The sequence below is a fragment of the Chelonia mydas genome, chromosome 6 (assembly GCF_015237465.2).
Source record: "Chelonia mydas isolate rCheMyd1 chromosome 6, rCheMyd1.pri.v2, whole genome shotgun sequence".
Lineage (NCBI taxonomy): Eukaryota > Metazoa > Chordata > Testudines > Cheloniidae > Chelonia > Chelonia mydas.
Genome location: NC_051246.2, coordinates 112,544,086 through 112,569,941, shown reverse-complemented (window position 1 = coordinate 112,569,941; position 25,856 = coordinate 112,544,086). Strand labels below are relative to the sequence as shown.

Sequence of the window (25,856 nt, the reverse complement as noted above, 5' to 3'; positions counted from 1 at the left end):
TTATATATATAAATAGAAGGGGATTATGACTGTTGACACATTTGTTTCCCAGTTCAGAGTGAAGTGCTAATAATGTGCAATAAGCTGGCTGTTAGCCAGCTGAATGACCAGTGGTAAACTTGAGTTTTAGGCATTTCAGATGCTCAGCAGCTAACCTTGATTGTTCAGTCCTTAAACAGATCTATATTCATCTCAGGTATTTCGAAGGCCCCTGTCCCTGTAGTATCTAACTACACATTTAGTGGCTTCTGTATATCAGCAATGAATTCCAACATGTTACCCTGTCTGGAAATGTCATTTTTGTATAGTGGAGGGTGAAGATCGTGAATTCATACTTTCCAGATCCATTTGCTGCTGTTGAACACAGACTCTTTGGTCAGCAAGGGGATTCTTGTCTTCCATGGATTTCAGGTCATCAGGTGGCCAGCGTAGCTCTCCACTTTCAACTTCCCCTGACTCAGTTGGCTCTACCACAATTGATGGCAACCGTTTTGACAGCTTGGGGTACTTCTCACATGAATCTGGAAAAGCCTAATAAAATACTGGGTTATATGTGAGTCAGAATAGAACACACTGATATTTTTTGTATTCGGGCTGTGATGGTGAGTACAGCAGAAGGCCTTCATAGGGAAGAGGTCCTCCTCCTTCCTAACTAACTCCAGGGTATCCTCCCCATTTGCCACTCTACTTTAATATCCATCATACTTTAAAGAGTCTGTGTCCTATCCACCCTACCTCCAGTCAAGAGGTACTGGATAGCATGCCATTGACACAGCTCCTTAACTGACTGATGTAATCACTGTTGGGGATTCACAGAAGCATTCCCTCCGGCTAGTGCTATGTGCATTGTCCTATGCACTGACAATCCTTGATTGTCTGAAGAGTAAGAGATTGGGCCCAGGAATCCAACACTTCTCCAGCATGCTGTGCAAGCAATTAGTGATCACTAGGGTGACCCAACATATTTAATAAAAATATTAAAAGAGTTTAGCAAAAAATTCCATTTCAATATAGATCACCTACTAGTCTAACATTCATATGTAATCACTGGAGGAACTGTAAGACACAAGACCACATCTGTGTTACTAAATCACACATCTTCAATCCTTTGCCCTTCACTACTATTGCTCAGATGTGATTTATTCATGATTTCTTGCCATGAAAGTTTATTTAGAAGCCAACATTTCGATGAGCTATTTTGTAAAAGGTACAATTCAATATTTAATAGCACATTCATGCAAAACAGGCATCCATGGAGACCATCATAAACCAAAGAACAGCTCAAGTTATTATTTTTAGTTGACCCATTAAATCTCCAGGTCACACACTATATAGCGATCAAAGCTAGAAACAGAACTTTTTTTTTTTTTTTTTTTAAAGGTAAGAAGCTTCATATATTAAATTGAAAACTACAGCTCACTAGATATTTTTAGCAAAGGATATATTACAACTTGTCAATAATTGTCTTTTGCTTTTCAACATTTGTAGATCATATAGTATTTTTGAATCCTTTGTTTTCTTAGGAAAGCAAGAAAATTAAATACAAACGCTTCCAGCATGCTAATGCAACGTTAATATTGTTGCCACTTTGCTGAAGCCTTACACTTGCATCTTCCCCAGCTTTTCTATGTTCAAGTCAGTACAGGTGTATTGTGTTATTTTCTTCTCAACATTTAAATTTCTCTTTATAACACTAGAGGAGAGTTGGAGACTAGTGGACGAAGCAAAGGACTGGGGGGCCAGGAACTCTCAAATTCAACTCCAGGCTCTGCCACTGATTCACTGTGTGATGCTGGGCAACTCACAAATTCCACTCCCACTCCCCCACCTCCATCTACACTAGAGTTATAACTACATCAGGGAACCCAGTTACATCATGGTTGTTATCTGACCCAGTTATAACCCGTTTCCAGTTAGAAGTAGAAACAGGACCTTTACCATGTTCCCCAACGAGGCTAAAACATTGAAAACGTGGTTCAGGTCCTGTCTACATGACAAACTGGAAATGAATCACAAGACAACTGCATTTTACCAGGTGCCTTGACTCAGAAAGTGGGCATAACTAAGTAACCACATGACCTTATTTTTGTAACCCTCATCCACTCAGGCTCCTAGTTACCCCACGTTGCGGTAGCTGTCATGTGTCGTATCATGTCTTCTATTAGAACGTAAGCTCTTTGGGGAAGGCGATGTCTATTCCTGTATGTCAGGAAAGCACCATTTTTCGCACTGCCATGATAGATAAAATATGTAACTGTAACCTCTGTACAGGTCTCCGCATCTGTAAAATGGGAAGGATGATAATTCGCTACCTCACAGTGGTGTTGTGAGGATTAATTAGTGTTTTAAAGCTCCCTGAAGATGCAGTGTTACACAGCATGCTTAATGTGACAGACTGCTAAAGAAATTATTAAATAAGGCCTTCAGTATACTAGAAAATTCCACTGTTTTAGCTCAACAGTTTAATAATTGTTCTAGTTAAACCTTTCCACCCCTAAAATAGATGCATTTTAAATGGCTGGACCCTTCCTTATTATAATCAGGGTTGGTAGCACACCTAGTACTAAGGTTGCCTGACACCTCCCATTATATGAGCATATTTTCAGCTGCTTATAACTTTGCCAGACTTTAACCATTTGGTTTGAAATTCTCCATCTCAGATGTCTGCCTCACACTGAATTTTTCTGGAAAATTTTCAGCCAAAATTGTTCAGCTGTATATGGGAATAGGGCTAGGGAAAAATTATAAATGGGTTGGAGCAGGGACTTGAAATCTGTGTGAGGCATATGCCTTTTGCCTTCTATGTGAAAACCTGTCCAAATTTGCCCAAGTATTAAACCTTTGAAAAACTGCAGTTTGTACATGCTTAGCAGAGACTTAGGATTTTAGCTGCTAAATTCCATCTTCACTGAGCATGCTCCTGCCTGGGGCCGAGCAAAACTTTCCCTGCAATTGCAGTTCTGGGCTCCTGTGAGCAGTGCTGGCTCTGGGTCTGATCACCTGAACTGGGAGCAGGAAGAATGCGTCTCTCTCGTGTACTCTCAATGACCCCTTCTTGGGCCAGCCAGTGTGGAGAAGGAAGCTGTCGGATTTGCATGCAGAGCGGACAAGAGTCAGAGTGGCAAGGGTGGGGAAAGTAGATTGGGACAAAAGGTGGGGGGGACGGAGACTGGACTAAAGGCTGGCTGGAGGGAAAGAGTGGGAGTTGGGATGGGGGGGGGGGGGGGGGGGTCTAGTCCTGGCTGGGCAAGGAGACTGGCAGCTGGGGAAAAAGTGATACCGGTTGGGCGAGGATACAGGAACTAAGAGCCGTTGGAGCAGAGAAAAGGTGGTGAGGAGAGACAGATGTGACTAAAAGCCAGAGTTTAGGAGGAGAACTGGGCCTGGCTGGGCAAAGAGACTGGGTCAAGGAATCCTGGAGGGCAGGAGGAAGGCTGAGATTAGACGAGGAGCTTGGTGAAAGAGATTGGGATTGGGAGCCAGTGGGGACAGGGAGTGTGGGTGGGATGGCGGGGTAACTGGAGGCCAGGGTATGCGGGGAGAGAGGGAGATCAGATGAGGAACCAGGAGGGGATGAACTGGGACTGGCTGGGCAAGGAGACTAGGGACAAGAAAATGGGAATGACTGGGCCAGGAGAGTAGGAATGAGACAGGAGAGATCGGGACAGAGAGTCAGGCGTGATGAGACTAGGACTTTAATCCTAATTTAATCCTGAAATAGATTATACGCATACTTGCAAAATCTACTTTTTTTTAAAAACAGTATGTTATGCCTTGTTGATAAACTTCACTCTTTGTCCGTACTGTAGCCCTGTCAGTGTCTGAACATTTATTATTGCATGAAACAAGGCTTCCTCCCATTCAAGTCAATAGCAATTTTGCAATTGGCTTCACTAGGAGAATGATCAGGCTCACAGACTTTACATTTTTTAAATTAAAACTGAATAGGATTACAAGTATATTTTAGACATTGTTTTTCTGTATCCCTTACTGTCAGTTGATCTAGATTGCTGGTTAACGTATAAAAGCTACCAGTTGTATTACGTTGCATATGTTTTTTGTAAAGCAATACAAAATACTTTCTGATTCAACTGAACTTACCTGGGTAGAAGGGCCGCCTTCTTCCATAACAGGTTCCCGTGTGTTCATCACCTCTGTCATGCTGAAAGTATTAAAATCAAATTGGATAAATTCAGCTTTGCACTTGTTAAAATAATTTTGTTACAGGCTGTCTTTTAACATAATCTCTTGAAATCTGTTTACTTATTAACAGTGTTTTTCCTCCTGTTAAAGTTCCTTCCCCACTCTGAACTCTAGGGTACAGATGTGGGGACCTGCACGAAAACCCCCCTAAGCTTATTTTTACTTAGGTTAAAAGCTTAGGTTAAAACTTCCCCAAGGTACAAACTATTTTACCTTTTGCCCTTGGACTTTATTTGCTGCCACCACCAAGCGTCTAACAGATATATAACCGGGAAAGAACCTGCTTGGAAATGTCTTTCCCCCCAAAATCCTCCCCAAACCCTACACCCCCTTTCCTGGGGAAGGCTTGATAAAAATCCTCACCAATTTGCATAGGTGAACACAGACCCAAACCCTTGAATCTTAAGAACAATGAAAAAAGCAACCAGGTTCTTAAAAGAAGAATTTTAATAGAAGAAAAAGTAAAAGAATCACCTCTGTAAAATCAGGATGGTAAATACCTTTCAGGGTAATCAGAATCAAAACATAGAGAATCCCTCTAGGCAAAACCTTAAGTGACAAAAAGACACAAAAACAGGAATATACATTCCATTCAGCACAGCTATTTTATCAGCCATTTAAACGAAACAGAATCTAACGCATATCTAGCTAGATTACTTACTAAATTCTAAGACTCCATTCCTTTTTTGTTCCCAGCAAAAGCATCACACAGACAGAGAGAACCCTTTGTTTCTTCCCCCCTCAGCTTTGAAAGTATCTTGTTTCCTCATTGGTCATTTTGGTCAGGTGCCGGTGAGGTCATCTTAGCTTCTTAACCCTTTACAGGCGAAAGGGTTTTTCCTCTGGCCAGGAGGGATTTAAAAGTGTTTACCCTTCCCTTTATATTTATGACACCTCCTTTGTACACACAATTATTGCTCATAGTCACAGGACTACTAAGATTGGGCCACATGCTACACTCTGCTATATGGTGCAGGAAGTTGCTAAACTGCCAAATTAGGAGCCAAATCCATAGGAGGACGGGAGGGCTGCAATATGCCCTCTTGTACGCCACAGACTCCCTGGAGGTCCGTCCATCTGGTTGGCACTTATGGCTCTTGGAGGTACAGTCAGAGGTGGGGAGAGGTATTGTATCAGATTCTAGATAGATAGGAAAGGGAAGAGCTGGCAGAACAGCTGCTAGACATGACATGGTCCTTTTCAGCCTGAGCAGAATTCCAAGCAGAAATCTACAAGCTGTTTATTACTGGTTAGTCCTGACATCTCTGGGTTTATGTGGTCAACCCCCTTCTGCCTCTGAATGGGAGATTAGAGAAGAAACTCCAAATTCCCACACTCCTTGATAGAAAAATTGGCATTAGGGCAGCATTTTGCAAAGCAGAAGTACCAAAGTATTTGTGTTGGGGGAAAACAGAGAAGGAGAAACATATAACAAGAAATCAAGGCTAGTTTGGGGCCTGCCAACCTTGACAGTGACCTGTTAATTATTAATATGTGGTCATATAGATTGTATCTATAGGCAAATATGTACCCAAAGAAATACTAAACAAACTTGAACTAAACTAACTTGTGATATTTTATAATGACAGACGCTTACAATGACAAGATGTCTTTCCCATTTATTAATGACACAATAATTCCTACTAAACCATTAACTGCATACAACCAAATTGTTTTGATGTCTAGGGGCCAGACTTTCAAAGGTGTAGATAGGCACCTAGTGGATTTTCAAAAGCACCTAAGCTGGTTAGGCCTGTAGGACCAGATTTTAAAGGTAGTATCTGGGCACCTAGCTCCTGTTGAAATCAATGCGAGTTAGCTACCTAAACACCTGGACAAATCGATCCCCCAAATCTTATTAAACCAATGGGTGTTAGGTGCTTAACCTGCTTAAGTGTGGCTATAAATCCCACTAGCACCTATCTGCATCTCTAGGCACCTAAATACCTTTGCAAATCTGGCCCTAGCTTTCTTCTGATCCTGTCTAGCACACATATAACTGAAAATAGAGGGATCTAAGAGGGACCAGACATTGGCAAGGAGATGGTCACACAATGATCTTCACTGCAGTGAGTTACTTAGTCTACTGCATATCTATTATTTTATACTTACTTCCATACAATTAGGATTTTCCCCATACTTGAGCTTTATAAATAAAATATTTGTCCTTCTACTGAAAAAAATTATGGTAGTGACTGAAAATGACACAAATCATTAGGAAAACTGCAGCCATCAAAAGATAAATCAATCTCCCAATTAATTATCTAAATGTATGATCTACCGACAAAATGGGCTAAAATCATCTTGGGTGTAACTCCATTATCTTTAGTGGAGTTATGCCCTCGATGAATTGGGTCCAGTGTGTTTAGTTCTATCTACTAAGAGTTCAGCAAATGAAAAGCTACTCACTATGTGAGACTCCTTTAGAATATGTAATGCCGGCACTATCAGTTACACAGTTCTGCTATTTGCCACAGCAAAGACTGTTTGATGCATCCTGAAATGCCACTAGTCCTATTGGTCTCATCTCTCAAACTGAGGCCTACATTGTTAAGACTATTTCCACACAAAACAACAAACACACACATCTTAAGGAGAACATTTTTCAGGCCCATGTGACCAACTGCCCCATGAATCTAAAACATACAGTCTCTGGAGTTAATATAAAACTCTTCACAATTACTTTAATTATCAGCAGCACAGAACAGCATGGTATCATTGGGATTGTAAAATCCCACTGAATCATGTTTTTAAAACAAAACCAAACCACAGATCTGCTACAAACTTGAGATTAGACATGGGCCGGAACCAAAATCGCAGAAGCATTCTCTGGCTTCAAAAATTTCTTTGGCCAGATTCGATCTAATACATGCTATTAGCTCAGTTGAATTCAATGGTGTTTATTCTGATAGACAGCAGAGTAAATGAGAGCAGAATCAAGCCCATCATCTCTGCAGTGGGCAGAACCAAAAGCCTGAATCTGAGCATTCCTAAGCTTAGATGTTCTAAATCCACATCAAAATCTTCAAGTTTTTTCAAGAATCTTCAGATTCTGCCCATTATAGATAGAGGTTCAAGATGAGGGCTCTAATCTGGGACTTGGACCCATCCTAAGGAGATAGGAAGATTGACAGACATTTCACCTTGCTATTCACTCTGCTTCTGCTATCCAGTATTGAAAACACTTCCCTGCCCTTGTTCCATAGAGCAATAGCCTTATGCATATATTTAAACGAGTTGTCTAAGCAAAAAAATGTCACTGCGACATAATGAAATCTCATTATTGGTCAATAACTGACTTGGTACTTCCCTGAGACCACGGTAAGCCCTGCACATTGTTTCTAAATGACTAAGATAAATGATTCTGGCTGGGAAAGTGGAGACAGTCGTGCCAGTGTCACAAAAGATGCCTTAGTGAATCAGCACTCAAGCTGTTGAAGTCCAGTTCATTCCCTTCAAAAAAATCTATGGACCTTCAGCGTTTGGTTGAATAGGATGGCAGAAGTAATTGTACTTCATGCATTTCAGAAAAGAATGTAGGGCCATAGAATTGGCAAGGAATTAGGTTTTAACTGAAATAGATTAATTGTTCACAAGCTCTGGTTATAAACACTGAAGGAGAGCAAGAGCTGTCTCTATAGTCTAGGGAATGCAGTGATGTTTGTAACACATTTAACTAAGTATTTAATATTAATAGCTAGCAATAAGAGAACTGAAAATGCAGCTGCACATCAATTCAGCTGAAAGATGGAAATCGCTTGCAGGACACTGGAGAATGATTTCTAGCACTGCTGAATCTGAAAGACCTTTTGTGGCTGTGACATGATATTAACAGAAAATAATTTTTTATTCTTGAGGTGATCTTGGTGGGTTTTATTGCTGCTTTTATATAAGTAGCTCTAAACCACAATGGCAGGTAATTAACATAAAATTTATCATTTATCATAAGAACTGCATACTCTTTTAAACGGGGTCTTGATTTCATTTTATGTACAGTACTCTATGTGCTGACATCACCAATGACATACAGTAGCCATAGCAATGCAAAGCAAGGCGATAAATAGCATTTTACAAACAAAGGGAATAAATTCTGTTCTAATGGATGAGTCACCTACTCTGAGCCTTAAAATTCTTTTAGCGATGAATTAAGAGACACATTTACATTCCCTTGGCTTTAATTGAGCTAGAATATACTAATTAAAAAAGTAGCAGAATCTATTCTTGCTTTTCTGTGAAAAACCTAGATGCAGAGAACATTCTCTCAAATGCAATCAGTCAAATTTTAAACTAAATGTGATGAAGACACAGCAACAATTCCATGCTCTGTTGGTATAATCCCGTCCCAATTTCGTTTTGGAGGCACTAGCAAACAAACAAGCTTTGTCTTTCTGCTGGTGATGCTACTTAAAAAGGTCAGTGGGGTAAAGAGCACTAAACTGTTTGACAAATGATGAGCCTCTTATCACATGAGTGAATACATAGAGAGAATGTCATAACTATGTTTAAAAACAATATAAGAAATTGCTTTTTTACACAGGCATTAACCTATGGAACTCACTGTCAAAGGATAGCACTCAGGCCAAGAAGAGCTTCAGCTTCAAAAACATTAGACACTTATATGGCTAATAAGAACATCCACAGTCACATAAGACATTTCATAAACAGGGTAAACACACTTCAGGGCAAAAACCACCACAAATTAGGACTAAATCTCCCCACGAGCAGGTATTGTCCATTCCAGGATTTCTTGCACCTTCTTCTGAAACATCTGGTACCTGTCACTGTTGGATATATGATACCAGACTGGATGGGCCGCTGCTCTGATCTAATCTAAACAACTCTGAAATGGTTGTACACTTGGTTTAATGGAGGCTGCAGCTAGGGCAGGGATAGAAATAGCTCAGTATCACTGGCAACTTGCCAGGAACCTTGCTCTTAAATTGGATGTACGTATACTATATGTTTCTATTAAAGATGAATGAAAGCTAGATACTTGTATTTGCATGTACTTTGATAGAAGAACTGAAATGGCGGTTTTAGTTCCCCTTTATAAACCTGTCATCAATCAGCTTTGGCCTCCCCTTGCAATTCCCAGCTGCATTTCATGACTCTGTGAGTATCTGGCTCTATGGTATCATGTAGGGTGTCACAGTCCAGTGAATCTTCAAGTAACTGTAGAGTTCTCAGACTTCATGCTCCTCTCGTTGGCATCAACACTTCCTCCGTTGATTTCAAAGAAGTTAATCCAGATTTACACCAGAGTGCAAGAGCAGCATTAGACCCACTATGGGTTTGTAAACCAGTGCCACCAGAACACGTTTCAAGAGAGGGACCATGATGCGGCACAGCCATTCCAGAATATTACAGTACCGACACTGGAAGCATTTGTTTGCAGCACTCAGACAAACTCGAGGGTGAACAGTCATCTGTTTCAGATATTTCATTGTGCTTCAGGAAGAGACCCTGTATGATACTGCCAAATTTTTGCAGTTGACAGACAGAACCATATAGTTCACTCTCTGACTCAATGAGGTTTTTTTTCTTTTCTTTTTCTTTTTTCTTTTTTTTTAACAAAAAGCTAAGACTGAAATTGAGAGCAAAGGCTTTCAGAGTGTCAGGATAGCAGCAAATATGACCCTGAGATAAATGCCAGGAAGGTCTTTTGATTCTTAGGAAAAAACAGGAAAGGAAGGGAGAGCAAGATAACAGCAACAGCTTCTAAACTGGAGTGATAAATAATAAACACAGGACAATGAAATGAGTAGTATATTACCTTTAATCACATGAATGGATGTCGTTTCCAAAAACTGTCTTTGCTGCCAATGCTCACTTTGGTGATGAAGTGTCTCTCAGAGTCAAATCCTAAATGTATCTGAAAGAGACAACATTAGAGAAAATCAAAAAATGAAATGAAAATGACAAAGCTGGCAGAGCCCGGTATGAAAGATTACTACTGTAAACTTCATGCTTTAGAGGGAGGAGGCAGAAACTCCTACTTTGGAGGCTTGTATAATTTTCTATGCCAAATGGAAATCAATCTTGATTAGGAAACAGCTATTAGCAAATCCTAGTGAATTACTGAGGCAGTTAATACTCTAGAGCCCCCAAAAGGCTGTTGGTTCAAATAGCTTGGCATTTGACTCTTCATGACTAGGGAACCTTAGTCCCTAATCAGAAGCAAAGCCACATGCTCGTTATTGAAACTGGGACACGCTTTGATTCTTACACATAGGAATTTTGGTTTTATGCGGGAAAACAGCTAATAAGTAGTAACAATAATGTAAGTCGTTTAGTTTAGTATTGACAATGTGCTTGGTGCAGTACAAAACATAAAGTAAAGACATTCCCTGCCCAAAGAGTCATCAATCAAGAAACATAGAAGACACATACTGGGAAACCCAGAGAAGGGGATAATTTAGGGGGGCAGATCTATATTACTGTATTCTTATGGGCATCACAGAAGAAGTGATTTTTAGGAGGAATCTGAATGAGGAGAAGGTGATGCCCTGAACAATGACAGAATGGCTGCTTGGTGAACTGAGATAGGGCTCCCACTATAGTAACATGCATCACCCATTTTTCTACTTAGTTTTGGGTGTAAAATATTAGCTAAATAGCTTGAAAAGTTACAGTGATGAAAAACAGTACATAGCTGAACTAAACAGACTTTGAGAAATACATTTTGCCCTATGATTTGCCAAAGCTACTTTTATGCCAGCCACAGCTATTTCTTTGGACGTGAAAAAGGCATTTTCCCTGACGTGAATGGCAGTAGTGTATACATTTTATACCCTCCAGTGGTTTGGATTCTGACCCAAGTGAATAAACAAACCTACCTGTTCTGGAGGTCTTTCTGCCAGAATTTATATTCCTGCATTAACTGCACACTGATTTTATTCAAAAAGAGTGGCTAGGCAAAATTGCCTCTTGTGTTCTAAAGCTTCTTCTCTTGCTAGAGCCCATGGCTATTGCCTTTAAAGAAGGAGACAGTCTCAGTGTGCTTCTGGTGCAAGCCACGTACCTTGGCATTTCTCTCCAAGTCAACACAGTCCTCTCATATCCCCAGAATTCAGTTCAAAACTGTTTAATTCTTGTCAGGTGATTTTTCACTCCTCTCCAATTATCAGATCAACTTGAGAGAATCTGTTACTCTGTCCCTTAAGAAATTCATGACTGTACTCAATATTTTACTCTTATTTGGAAACTGGACAGCATTCAAAACCTAGTGATCCAATACACCGGTAGGAAGATTTTAATCCCACTGACCACTATAATACTGCTATTAGTAAAACCCATGAAAATGCAGCAAGAACTGACCTATGTTAAATCTCTCCTTTAGAAAAGATTAGATGTTGTAAGGACAGTTATTATACCCTGAGTCAGCTATCAGTGACAGAGTAAATGATGTACGGAATTATTAAATGGTTATAGAATTGCTTTCCTCTAGGTAATTGCTATGAATCCAGCCCAGGACAGCAGCTCCATGAAATTATCATCATCTGATAGCTGTTCAGTGGCATATAAGAATCCAGTAGCTTCAGTCCACTCCCTGCGGAACAATTCACCAAAAACACCATCATTACTACCACTTGTCCAGTCTCAGCAGAGAAGTCAGTGATTCAACTGACTGGGACACTGAACTTCTGCCTAGAACAAGGTTGAGCCCCCTTGGCTACATAACACCTGCCCATGCAGCACCTGCTCTCTGAGGGAGCTTTAGCCTTTGATGTTAAGTCACATGAAAATTATAATGAGAAAGAATCAACCTAAAAAATGTCCAGTGGAAAGAGACCCAAACCCTCCAGCAAAGCCATATTTAAAACAAAAAAAAAAAACTTTTTCAGTCTAGAAGTCTTAGAGGGAAATTCTTCCAAAGTACAAAGCAATCGGAATGCCGTTATTCTCTGCGTGGAGATATACTCACTTCATCCAGTTAATAGACATGATTATCTTCTTTGGTTGACATTAAAGGAAACATTAACTAATATCCTTCCTTCAGCAATATTGCTTAATCTTTTAAAACAAGGCACAGCTATTGAGGCCACATGGTGAGCTTTAATGATGTGGAAGCACTGCCTGAAAATTACTCCAATAAAACCCCTCCCTGTTGATCTGCTCTTGTCTCTTATTACGCTACCGCACCTCCTTTGCTGTGCCACTGATGCCAGCCTTGAGTGCCAATTTGTCTATATTTGTCACAAATAAGTGTGCACTTTCTTCTACGCTACCCCTTGCACATGGAATGCCCTCCCTGCATTAATCTGCAGACCCATTTCCCGTCCCCTTCTGATGCCCCCCCTCAAGACAACTTCTGCTGTGGTGCCTGTAAGGGATCAGCCAAAGGATGATGACTTAGCTAGGCAGCTGTCTGGGATAGCTCCTATTTTATTTTATTTATGTCACAAGAAACCAAAAAATTCAGTTGATCTGAAACCACCAAGTTGTGCAGCAACTGAGCTATGTCACTGGGTGAGCCTGGAATCCTTACCGCCAACCTCCCTTTCTCGTCAACTGTTTGTCATACTCATGTGCCGAGTCTTAGATGCGATTGTAAGATTTCTGGAGCAGGGATTGTGTGTTGTACCGTGCCTAGCACAATGGAGCCTGAATTCTGATTGGGGCCTTTAGGGCACTACTGCAAGACACATAATAAATATATGAATGATGCCTACAGCATTGGAACCACTCCAATGCACAGATCTATTCACACACCCTTCTCAGCGTGGCGAGCTGAACCACAGTGTCCCCGAGGGGCACTGTGACTGAGAGTGCAATGACATCAATCCAGGATGCTTAACAAAAGAGCCCTGATTCCCTCAGTAACAAACGGCCCAAACAGCCCCTTCAGCAGAGGCGACGCGTGGGGGAGTATGTGGGGGTCACATGTCCCCCCACCAGATTTGCTGCTTGGCTTGTACTGCGCATGCTCAGTAACATCTGCTGAAGCCACTGCCCTCACTCATCCTCCCTCTCTTCCCCCCTCCCCCCAATCAGCAGGTATGGGTCATCTCTGCCCTTCAGCCTTGGTTCATTAGCCCAGATTAGGTCACCACCTTCCCTTCGGGCCATGACTGATTTGTACGTCCAATGCCCAGCAAGCATCTCTGGCCACACACCAAGGCAGCTGGCTGGGCCTGTCTCCCGGTCCAAAGCTCAGCCTCTGGGCCTGCTGTCCCAAATGGTGCTTTCTAGAGTGCCATTTCCATCCTCCAGTGGGAAAAGAGCTGGCAGCAGGAAGCAGGGGTGGGATTTGCAACCAGCTCTCTAGCCTCCCCAGGTGGATTGGGGAAGCCAGTTGCTCCTTTGGGCTCCGCCCCTAACCAGTCAGAGCTGTGGGGGCAGGGCTGGCCTTCCCATGTGGGGAAGCGGGCGGCTCTGTGATGGTCCGTGGCAGATTAACTACAGTATTGGCAACGCCGAAGGTTCAAAAAGTCATGAGTCGGACCCCAAAATGCCATGAGATTGGCCAAAATCATTCAATCTTTACAACAGATTGTACTGTGCTTTTGGGGCCGTCTTTTGATTCTTGAACTCCCCCTGCCCATCCCCAGGGCGTGGGTAACTTAGTGTTGCCAACTCTCCCAGGTTTATTAAGGTGATTTTGGCCCCCCCAAGGGCGATCATCCATCCATCCCTTATTTCAAGAGATTGTTCCTTATTTCATTGATTTTCCCACGAGGGTGACCACCCATCCCTTATTTAAGATGTATTGAAATGTATTAAACCTGGTAAGTACCATTTCAAACAGTAAATTGAAGCTTATGATAATTGCATTGTATACTTGAGGGCAGTAGAAATTTACACTTGAGAGAAAAATACATGCTATGCTAAAGGAAATGGTGTTTCCTTAAAATAAAAGCATTCTCCCTTATTTTTCATGTGGTTTTCCCTTATTTCCATTCAGCAAAGTGGCTCACCCTATCTCACCCCCACATCTGCTCATCCCCCTACCCAGCAACTAATTCTGCCCCAATCCCTAAATCAATCCTGCTCCCCCTAATCCCCCCACATCAATTCTGCCCCCACATCTGTCTGTCCACTAGCTCCCGATCATTTCTGCCCCCACATCTTCCCCCCAACTCCTCCATTCAGTTCTGACACCCCTGTTGCCTCACATCTGCTTATCCTGCAGTTTCACAGGTTTTTCACTCCACTCTCCTGGGCCCATGGATGGGGGAGCTGCAGAGGGTCCCATCCCCCTTCTCAGGCCAGGCATTGCAGGGAAGCAGGAGCAAAGGAGCCGCCCCATTGCACACAGAAGATGAGGAGAGTGTGGAGATGCTGGGCTCTTTCTGTTCACTCTCTCCCCTTCTGGGAGAAGGGCATCAGCTCCTGAGGAGAGGAAGAGACCACAGCCTGCATCCTGCAGCAGCTCTGATTGGCTGCTCTTCCCCAGGAGGCAGGCAAGTGGAGACGGCCAGGCTGAAATTCACAAGGGGGCAGGAGCCTCTCATGTCGTCATGAGGCTGCCGGCTGAGATTCCATGACTCATGAAAAAATCGTGAGAGTTGGCAACACTCACAGACTCATAAACTTTAAGCCCAGAAGGGACCATCATGATCATCTAGTCTGACCTGCAGATTGCAGGCCACAAATCCTCACCCATCCTCTGCTGCAGAAGGCCTATAACCTCTGGCTGAGTTACTGAAATCCTAAAATCCTGATTTAGGACTTGAAGTTACAGAATCCACCACTTACACTAGTTCAAACCAGCAAGCGATTCATGCCCCATGCTGCAGAAGAAGGCGAAAAAAACCCCCAGGGTCCCACCAATCTAACCGGGGGGAAATTCCTTCCTGACCCCAAATATGGTGATTAGTTAGACCCTGAGCATGTGGGCAAGACCCATCAGCCAGATACCTGGGAAACAATTCACTGTAGCAACTCAGAGCCCTCCCCATCTATTGTCTCGTCTTTGGCCACTGGAGATACTTGCTAAGAGCAGTCATGGATGGCCCATATGCCATCATGCCATCCCCTCCATAAATTTATCAACCTCAGTCATAAAATAAGCTAGGTTTTTTTGCCCCCACTACTCCCCTTGGAAGGCTGTTCCAGAACTTCACTCCTTTGATTATTATAAACCTTTGTCTAATTTCAAGCCTAAACTTATTGATGGCCAATTTATATCTATTTGTTCTTGATCCAGCACTAGCCCTTAACTGAAATAACTCCTCTCTCTCACTCGTGTTGATCCCTCAGATGTATTTATAGCGAGCGATCATAGTTCCCCTCATCCTTCCCTTTGTTAAGCTAAACAAGCCAAGCCCCTTAAGTTTCCTTCCGTAATGTAAGTTCTCCATTACTCAGACCATCCTAGCAGACCTTCTCTGTACCTGTTCCAGTTTGAATTAATCTTTTTAAACATAGGAGACCAGAACTGCACACAGTATTCCAGATGAGGTCTCACCAGCGCCTTGTATAGTACTTCCCTATCTCTACAGATGCATCTTAGGATTGCATGAACCTTTTTCACAGTCGCATCACATTGGCAGCTCATAGTCATCCTGTGACTGACCCATTCCTCCAGGTCTTTCTCCTCCTCTGTCATTTCCGACTGATACATCCATAGTTTATAGCAAAAGCTCTTGTTGTTTGTCTGCAAATGCATGACCCTTCACTTTGCACTATTAAATTTCATCCAATTTCTATTACTCCAGTTGTCAAGGTCCTTCAGATCTTCTTATGTCCTCCTCCATATTGGCAATACCTCCCAATTTTGTGTCATCTGCAAATTTTATTAGCACACTCCCACTTTTTGTGCCAAGATCATGAATGAAAAGATTAAATAGGATGAGTTCCAAGAACAATCCCTGAGAAAGTCGACTAGTAACCTGCCTCAAGCCTGAGAGTTCACCTTTTTGTATGATCCGTTATAATCTCCCCTTTAACCAGTACCTTATCCACCTTTCAATTCTTGTATTAATCCCCATATTCTCCCATTTAACTAATAATTTCCCATGTGGAGCTGTATCAAATGCTTTACTAAAATCCAGGTAGATTAGATCTACTGCATTTCCTTTGTCTCAAAAATCAGTTAACTTCTCAAAGAAAGAGATCAGGTTTGTCTGACACGAATTACCTTTCATAAAACCATTCTGTATTTTATCCCAATTACCACTTACCTCTGTGCTTTATTCTGTCTTTCAAAATTTGTTCTAAGACCCTGAATATAATTAATGCCAAAGTAATGGGCCTGTAGTTTCTCAGGTCACTTTCCTCCCCGCCCCCTTTCTTAAATATTGGTACTATATTTACAATTCTCCAGTCACAGTGTGTGACCCCAAAGTTTATGGATTCAATAAAAATCTGTGCTATTGGGCTTGAAATTTCATGTGTAAATTAATTGAAAATTGCAAAACTGAAATTCCCAATACACATGTTCTATCAATGCAATTGAAATAAAAGGTGGTGAACTTTTTTAAGCTCCGGTGCCTAAAGTTGGAATCCTAAGTAAAAGTGCCCTTGTTTGCCAAGTGCTAAGCACCTGCAACTCCTACTAATTTCAATGAGAGCTGTGCATTCTTGACATGTCTAAAAGTCAGTCCACCTTTATTTAGGCACCTAGATATGCACGTAACAGCCACACCTCAGCCAACTCAGTACAAAACTGTTAGCCTGCTCACCAAAAGCTTCCCAGGTATCCTAGACAATAGAAAAATGATTATTACAGAAGTGACCTGTAAGAATATTAGCAAGACTGATCATCCAACAAATTTAATAATAATAAATAAAAGTTTAACATCAGATTAACAGCTGTTTTACAGGACAGGTATTTCCCTTCCATCTTCTCCGTCCTCTTTATGGTTCACAAGTAAATAAATCTTCCATATAACAGTAATGGAAATATTAACAGCCTAACAATATTGCATTGAAGTTCACCTTGTTATAAATAGCTGTAAATTGGCCATATAGAGTTATTTGACATGCAGATTTATTTTATAATTTAAAAAGTCACCGCAGGAACTGTGCTGCCATACCATGAGCTTTACTGACTATTTAAATAGTACTCAGGGGTTCCACACCCTCTCCCCTCTGTAAAGGTGCACAGTAGCTCCATATATGGTTTAACTGTAAACAATGTAATCTTGGAGCTCAATCCTGCTATCTTGTACACAAAGCTGCCACTGACTTTCAATGGAGTTTTGAGTGCACAATGATTTCAAGACTAGGCCCTCTGCCTCCCACTTCCTTACCCCACTTAACAGCTCTGTAGAACGGCAAGCATTTCTCTGGCCAACAGGGTGTTCTCTTCATTTTCATTACAAAAAGCTACTGACTGAGAAGAAAACTGGAATAAAGCTGATGTGGAAATACAACATTAAAGCGGAGAAGCCATGATTTGCTGCTAAGTATATCCAAACTGGAGAGCCTCAGTAAACAACAGGGAATTTTGGACAGTGACTGAAAATGAGTATTTGGGTATCAACCAATTTGCTCAATAAAAGAAGGAAGGAGATGCATTATTTTTGGCAGATTTCTCTGCAGAAGGTAAAGTCTGTCAATTTTGCAAAGCCTGGGAGTGATCCCTGGCTGAGTTGCAATTGTTGTGGCAAATGAAGAACAAAAAAACCGATGAGATGCTCATCCAGGAGAAGGAGGGTACATTCAGTTTTCTAGTGCCAGGTGTTTCTGCATAGCCAGTTCTTTTGTGCCTTGTTTAAGACTGATTCATCCTACGTTATTATCCTAGATAGCTTCTGGGTTTACTGATCTTTTCCCATTAGCATTGTTTCCATTATCAGCTATACAAGCTTTTTTCCCCCAGTTCATCTTTCTTAATGTATTCATTATAAAATCTCAATACCGACCAGGAAACAAAAAGTGGTTGTTGTCAGACCACCTCTAAGATCTAAAAACTTCAGTTGACACGTGTTATCGACAGCTGAATGTGAATGTAAGCTTAATATTACTAACAGTATTTTAACTTCCATTCACTCTTGTCTTCCCATCCATCACTTATCTTAACTGATGATCTTTAAATATTCAAGTTCTCTCTTAAGTCTCATCAAACAAGAAGATTATGTTAAATCATGGCTTTGAAAGGAAGAAGATATGCAGACAGTGTACTATAGATGTCAAGAAAGAAACCAGTAGATAATTCCCCCTCTGGTGAACTCTGGAAAAAGTTAACTATTTCTTCTTTGGGCTAGTTTCTGATCTCCACCCCTCTCAGCACTAAATGCAGTTTTATACTTTCAAATTATGCTCTTTGTATTTCCAGGTGTTTGTACTCTCTTCCCCCACACCTTGCCACTGTTTAAAATCTTGAACAATGTTCCCCTTTTCCTTAGTATTCATTGTAAGTAAGTACTGTAATCACTAAACAGATTATTAATTCAGCCTACTCAATGGTTTGGTTCTTGCAGATGGAGAAATTCTGCATTTGCAACTTGTTTACTTATTTTAATTTAAAATCTTTTGAGCTGTGCAAGCAGGGTGCTTCCCACCACTATCACGTGTCCCTTCTGGGATCAATGGTTTCTACCTCAAGCTTAGGACACCATTCCACCACTTCTGTTCAAGTATTGCTTGTAGATAGATACAGTATTTGATTGCAAGGTCTTTTAGAATCCTCACTATGAGGTTGTTCAGGAGATGTACTACAAGTGCAAAGAAAGCTATTTGCAGTTGCAACCATGCTGCTTTGGGCAGGGAGCTTGTCTGATCTCACAAGGTTGACTGGGATGGGCTAGGCAGTAGTATTTGGATGGAAGATTGCCAAGGTATTCTGCAGGAAGTGGTACTGTGTGTTTAGTGTGGGTATACGTTTTTTCCCCCCTATATCAACGCTGATTATATATTTGTACTGAACTGTATCTTAGGCTCTTGGATGCCTAAGATATCACCTTGTGGATGAGATGTAAAAACTCCTGACCACTTGTGGTTATTAGAAACTCATGGCACTTCTGCAGGAGCTGGAGGACTAGCTTCAGTGTCCTGGAAAACTTCCAAGTTGAATCAGTACCTACCTTTGATCCTGCACCCTACAGCTTTGATGGAGACCACTTCCTTCTTCTCCACCTATCCTAAGCTGTTAAACAGTGGGAAACATTAGACAGCTTTCTTGTTTCCTCTGGCTGTACTTCTGTGATAGATGGATGTGCATTTTATAAAGTTCTTTGGGATCCAAGGAGCTATGTAAATGTAAATTAGTCTTATAACATGGACCACTGAATTGAGATTTACACATGTGAGATCTTGCTTAAACCTCCCACTTCTGTTTGGATGCAAATATTTTTCCTAAGCAACCGAGACAAGTGAAATATGTGTCAGAGTCTGGAGGTTAGATATCTGTTCTATTCTTTCATTTCAGAAGGTGCTCTGGTCTCTTCCCTCCCACACTGTACTTGAGTTCTCCTCTCCACAAGTCCAGAGCTGCCTTCCTCTTCACAGCTTCCTGTGTTAGGTATAAGAGTTGATTTCTCTGAAAAAGCAGCAGCAAGCTAAAATGACTCGATGTGGAGGAGCAGCACTTCGGAATGAGACATAGCATGGAGTTCTAGAAAGTGAAAGGGGGTAGGAGGCTTCTATTTCTGGAGTGTGCTGCTCTCTCTTTGCTAACTTCATGAAGAGCTAGTTTTTACTTTTTTCTGTACCAGTCTCCAGATCAGCTAGCAGTGTAAGATCAACTCGGTTAGAGTTTTGCCACTGTTGATCTACAAAGTATTGGTTTGGGGCCTCCAAAGAGCTGGCAAGTCACTCTACTCAGTCTCACTAGTTTTTGTGGTTGTATTGTGAGTCTAATGATATTTAGTGTTTTTCTTAAAGCCTCAGCTCCTGGAGTCCTGGGATTACATGAGAATCTGAGCTTTCTTTTCTTTTTTTTTAGTAAGTGTCTAGCCCTCCCGGTTGCAGAATAAAGCTGGAAAAGTGAATCCTAACCACTCAAAAATAATAATAAATAAAACAGAAGGAAAATTCAAAATGTATTTTAAAAAACCTCATGGCCTCTGGGGGTGGCCTGACTCATGGTTTTTGAACATATAGGATTGGCAATACCGCTTGATACTCCTCTTTTCCAGATGTTTTACAGGCACTTAAGTTTGTGAACCCTTGATCTCAACACTTAATTACAGGAGCTTTCTGAACAAGGTACTCCACAGGGGCAGGGGACAGGAAGAGAGGAAGCAAGGGCAGCAAGCCAGCATGAGCAGAGGCAGGAGGAGGGCCAGGCAGCCGGGAAGCAATATGCAGAGGAGCAGAGGGAGAGAGAAATGGAGCAGATGGGAAGAGTGACTAAATGAATTTCTCTGAATGTTAGTAGGCCTCAGTATCATGGAAATCTCCACAGACTCCACATAGAACTGTGGATCTGTGCCAACGGAAGGATTTTTGCCATTCAATACAGGAACTGGTTGACGCGAGAGGACCTCATTAAAAATCAACCCCATAGATACTAAAGATAAGCCTCAACAAGCTGTTGATACATTTTTACAGATATGTGTTCTGTTACTTGCTGTACAAATAACATCTCTGTTGAGAACTTACTTTTGGAATCTGAAAATGCCCTTAATGAGCAGCATGTTCCTACACTTCACTTGTCACTGCAGAGAACACTGTGGGCTTCCTGGTTTGTTCAAGAAGTATCACACACCAAACACTTTACAAATGAGCATATAAACCCTCCTAATTCAAAGCACAAGCCAACTGGTCATTAAATGGGGTTAGGGAGAAACTTCCAATAATTCCATAATTATCCACGATGGGGTTTCTTGCACCTTCCTTGAATGAAGCTGGTACTTCTTTTTTTTTGACACTGTTTGAGGCAGGATACTGGACTCCCATTAGGGCTGTCCCACACCTTGTAGTAGCTTTGGGAGTTGACGGCAGACAAGATTCTGTTCCGCCTCCTTAACAGGGTCCTAATTTTAGTGCTTCTGATCAATAGAACAGGTGGTTGTGCTGGCTGACTCTTCTGTTCTTTAGAGCATGAAAATTGGATTCCTGTACTTCACTACTTGTCAATTCTTCTGGATTGTCCCAGTATTAGATAGCATTTCCACTAGCAGAAGAATGTATGCATGTCAGAGCATCAACACAGACTAGGCAATTAGTAGAAGGAAAAGTAGTCTGAGATGGATTCCAAATTGTCTGTTCTCTTTTTGGAAGGCATCACGAAAGAATGTTCCAGTTTGTCCATCACACAAAGTGCAGATTTATAGGTAACAGAATTAGGACAAGAGCAGGTTAGACATATGGAATTGCAGTTACCTAAAAGATGAAAACTAGGTATTTCCGTATAATTCCCTATATAATCTCGGATATATGCAATGAGGTACGATAGACACTACACTATGATCTTGTAACCATGAGCCTTTTAGTTCAGAGTTTAATATAGCCAAAGTATTTGAACAGAAATGTAAAAGATTGGCCTTAAAAAAGAGACACCTATGCACGAACAAAGATACAGACTCGACTCTTAATGTAATTAACAGAAGAATGGAAGGTGTCACGATACCATCTCTTAGCACTAGGGATGGAGGAGTTTTTTCTTTCTGATTTAAAAATCGAAAGCTCAGCAACAAGAATTAAATTGAATTTCCAAAGTACTAAACATTGCCACATTCTGAGTCGGCTAACGTGGGAATGCAATGTGCTGTCCCAGAAGGGGTAGTCCAGTTGCATATAGCAGGCAACACATGGAAAAAATAAAGAAGGGAAACTATTTTTTTTTAAAAAAACAACACTGCCTGATTCTTGAAATAAGCCATGAAATCTAAAAGCACACATGCTGAAACACTGCAAAGGGCCACCCTTCCAACCAGTTTCTAAACATGCACCTGAAAGATCTCCAGGTCTGTTTGACGTACATTAGTCACTCAGTCAGCATGGGCAAATGCACATGCCCACTCAAGACTGTGGGCACACTGACAGACATTAGTTGGAAATTCAGGCAATTTATTACAAATATTACAGAGGTCTGAACAGATGTGCTGTACTTTCAAAACTTTACTGACTTCTAACATAACGTGACTGCAGATTCTTTGTCAGTACACCCAGACAACCCCATTGACAGCAACAGGCTTGCAAAGTTGTAGCACAGCAAAATTTGGCCCACACTGCTGACAAGAGATCTCCTGTTGTTATTATTTGGATTATGGTGGCACACTCAATATGCTAGGCGCTTTCCAAACATATAATAAGATGCAATCCCTTCCCCAAAGTGTTCACAATCAAAGAAAGAACAAACAAAGGATGAGGGAGAGGGATAAGACATACTTCTGTTCAAATTAAAAAATGGTTGCGTCAATTACCCCACTTTCCTTGTATTTAGTCATTATTAGTTGCCAGTTTCTATAGGCCTCCTAGTAGAAGGGAGTCTTGGGGAGGGATTTAAAAAAGGAAAGGGTCGTGGATTTATTCACACATATGTGCATGCACATACTTTTAGAAAGGACAAGGAAGTCATTTCACTGTGTATGATACTCGGCAGATCTGATAGCTGATCTATGCAAAAACATGTTGCTCAATACAAAGAGGTCATTGTGAGGAAGAGAGAAGGTAGTGACTGTATTTGCACATTCATTATTCTACTAAAGTAATGTACCAGAGAAGTTGGAGAAAATACCACATGATTGACATATTGTCAAGCCACATCAGGAAAGCAAGGAAACCGTGTCAAATAGTTCCTTGTTTTTCTTCTTTGTAATCATAAGATTGACTCTTGCATTTAAAATGGAATAATAATAATTAGAATATTGAGCTACGTGCTGCATTCTTTTCTGGGGACCAAATGTATTGCTCATAAAGCTAAGGGACATAAAACACTGGCTTTGGAAGGGGTTTTGTGCAGGCATGCAGCGTGCAAGCTTCCCCCTCTCCAGCTCAGCCAAGTACGCTTCAGTCCAGAAAACGGCTATTTTGTTCTTGGGCTTCTTTCAAGATTGCTTATAGTGCCAAACTATAGGGCGGATTTGTAATGCAGACAAATTAAGGCTCTGATGTGAGTACACTCTGCTGTGTCCCAATCCACTACATCAGCTAGTTCGTAGTATTTTAGTAAAGATGTCAGCCAACAAAACCTACTAAAAAGAGAAAGCTGCCCTGAAGACGTATGTCCAGTACAACTTGCTTTTTTTAGCTAGAAGGTTTATTCTATCACACTTTTAGCCTAACTCTCCCCCAGTGACTGAGGCCATACTCAGAAAAATACAAACAGATCTCTGTACCAAATAAATGAAAATTTTTGTGGTATTTTTCATTTGGCAATCTCTGGGATCATATGAAAACATTCACACTTCATGCTCAGAGTAATCATTATCCCTGCTTACAAGGAATAGTAGACTCATTATTTCTATAAATGAAATTATAATTGTGATATTTGCTAATTTAATGGAAAGCACCAGAACTCAGGATACTTTTAATCAGAATATCCAAACTACAAGTAAAAGCCTAGTCTTTTAAAAGTTACATTTTGTTACCTTTCAAAATTCATCTTGCAAATGGTGAAATAAATGAGTAGCTAAGATAATCACCAGCCAAAGTCTCTTGATGCTATTAGAAAAAGAGTACTTGTGGCACCTTAGAGATTAACGAATTTATTTGAGCATAAGCTTTTGTGAGCTACAGCTCACTTCATCGGATGCATAAGCTTTTGTGAGCTACAGCTCACTTCATCGGATGCATAAGCTTTTGTGAGCTACAGCTCACTTCATCGGATGCATCCGATGAAGTGAGCTGTAGCTCACGAAAGCTTATGCTCAAATAAATTCGTTAGTCTCTAAGGTGCCACAGATACTCCTTTTCTTTTTGAGGATACAGATTAATACGGCTGCTACTCTGAAACCTGTCTTGATGCTATTGTTATTCATCATGGTTCCTTCAAACCTAGGCCATCCAGCTACCAAATGGGATTTTTTAAAAAGTATGCACTGACAATAACCATTCTTTAGTTAATCCTGCTTAACCTCCTTTGCTGGGTAAAAGAACTATATTTAAAAGGGGGGAAAGCAATGCACATGCAATTGTTATTCCTTCCTTCACACACAACTTACGATGCATGTAACTATTTACAAGCAGTAAAAGACATTTTCTAAGATGTTCCAGTATATTATATGCACTCATCTATATACACACTTCTTAAATTTCACTGCATAACTCCTAAGTAGTTGGAGCTAAAGAAGACCACATACGGTTGCGAACAGTGATAGGTTACAGTTATTCCTTAAGTGGTTTTTGACCAGAAAATTGTAGGTATAAACTTTTGAATGTTGTTGATGCCATTATCAGTGTTGTCAGATTCTATGATTTCTAGGGGGGGTTCTATTTCCAGGTGGTGCAGAATATCCTCTGCAGAGAGCTGTTAGAAGTGTAATCTCCTTCCTTTGAAGTATTTGGGACCTATGACTACAACTCCCATTAATGGGAGTTTGAGATATAAATCTACCATACACTGAGGGGAAGTGTGGCCGATGTATTTAATTATAGGTCCGTGTGAACTGATGGGTAGCAGACCGCAGCCACAAGTGTCTTGTGCATGATCATTCCTGCACAGAATGAAAATAAAGAGAGCGTAACACTGCTGCCTGCCCCTTTCTGTTTATACCATACCACTTTGTGCCCTTATCTTGAATAAAAATAGCCTTTGGGTTGCCAAGAAATCGAATCGAATTCTCCCTCCAGTGAGGCTGCTCTGGGCTGCCTCCACGCCACGGCTGCGTCCTGTCCTTGCTTCGGCCCCCTTGCCCTGCCTTGGCTTCCTGCCCCAAGCGCCTTCCCTGCCTGCGCCTCCTACTCCAGTTCCTGCCCCAGCCCTAGTCGGGGTTCCCCAGCGCACGAGAAGCTCCGGAGTCCGGCTCCTTGCCCGGGCAGAGCGGCCCCAGCCCTCCCGCAGCCACCCACCTTCTCCCCCCCCCCGCCCTCCAGCGCTGCCCGGGACCGCGCCACTCCGCTGCCCCAGCGAGCCCCGAAAGCGCAGCGGCTCCCGCGGCGGGGGGCAGCTGGCGGCTCACCTGCTGCTGCGGTGCGAGGCGCCCGGTCGCCTCCGCGTGTCCCAGCCCGGGCTGCCCGGTGCAGCAGGGAAGCTGCGAGGAAATGGCCAGCAGCTGCCGCTTTGTGCCGCTAGGAGAGAGGCAGAGCTCCAGGCAGGCAGGCAGCCCTCTACCTCCCATGCACAGGAACAGAGGGAGCCTCAGCTCCTCAGCACATCCACATCATCAGTGACCAAGGGCTGGCACCACGCTGCTGCTGCCGCTGCTGCACCTCCTCGCATGCAAACGAGCTCTGCCGCTCCCGGGGCCGAGAAACCCCTCCCCTAGGCTGAGTGCCGGCAGAGTTCGTGACTCGGCGGTGCGGGAGCAGCGCGGGAGCCACGGGCCCCGGCAACAGTGGGGCTGAGCCGCCTCAGCTCCCCACGTCCTCCCCCCCCACCCTCAGGCTTCGTGTCGAAGCTCCTGAGTTTGGAAAGCAGGCAAGAGGGTACTGAGCGAAGTGATTTTCAAACTGCAGGCCCCATGGAAAAGTCCTACATAGCACACTGAGCAGCACGTGGCTGCTTTGCTACAGGTTTGTGTTAAACCGTCCTGTCGACTTTAACAGGGAAAATATATATATTTTTGCTATAGAAATTTGTGGGATGGTTTTTGAAAATGCCTACAGGCAGACATTGTTGTAGCCTGTTAGTGCCAGGGTTTTAGAGAGACATAAGCGGA

At 42.0% G+C, this 25,856-nt stretch overlaps 1 long non-coding RNA gene across 2 annotated transcripts; it reads right to left on the bottom strand.

The window, feature by feature from the left end:
• Window positions 1-410: 410 nt before the first annotated feature.
• On the bottom strand, window positions 411-25,579 carry LOC119566472. Of its 2 annotated transcripts, none has more exons than XR_006291681.1 (5): window positions 25,158-25,579; window positions 9,977-10,075; window positions 4,678-4,752; window positions 4,102-4,162; window positions 411-542 (listed from the first exon to the last, which is right to left on the bottom strand). It is a non-coding gene; the product is annotated as an uncharacterized LOC119566472 (long non-coding RNA). The 2 variants fall into 2 exon arrangements; XR_005225621.2 differs by having other exon boundaries at window positions 4,704-4,752; window positions 25,158-25,578.
• Window positions 25,580-25,856: the final 277 nt, after the last annotated feature.